The following is a 529-nucleotide window of genomic DNA, read 5'->3' as shown; positions in this document are numbered from 1 at the left end:
GCCTGCCAATGACGTCATAACCCCTCGATTTCCGGTTTTGTTTTGTAGAAAACATGGAAACACCAAAGACGCTTGTGTGTTTTGTGTGTTTTAATAGACCGGAGACGACCGCACAGAGTAGCATTATAACAGAACTAAATGTAATAAAACAGCGGCATAATAAAAGCTCCGCTGCTTTCGAGCCGTGTGTCACTCTCGTCTCTCATTAGCAATCGCTTCAGCCGCCTCGTTTCGCTTCGACGGCTTTCAGCCTCACCCTGCTTCATTCTACTACGTTAATAAATCATTAGCTCATCCATGAACATGATTTCTGCCCGAGTCCCGTCGGATTGCATAGGCTGTGGGGATGAAGACCACAACTTCCATGATTCCACACTCAGTCACGACGTCATCAAACTACGCCTTTGTTTCTTTTGAATATGTGCCCTCCAGCGGCGAAAATTACATATTGTGCCTTTAAGTTCTACTTCTGTAGTTATTTTGATGAAAGTAACTCAAAAGTAATACAGGAGTCATGTAACACATTACA

The sequence above is a fragment of the Sinocyclocheilus rhinocerous genome, unplaced genomic scaffold (genome assembly GCF_001515625.1).
Source record: "Sinocyclocheilus rhinocerous isolate Xijiao unplaced genomic scaffold, SAMN03320098_v1.1 scaffold10097, whole genome shotgun sequence".
Lineage (NCBI taxonomy): Eukaryota > Metazoa > Chordata > Actinopteri > Cypriniformes > Cyprinidae > Sinocyclocheilus > Sinocyclocheilus rhinocerous.
Note: the sequence above shows the minus strand (reverse complement) of the source record.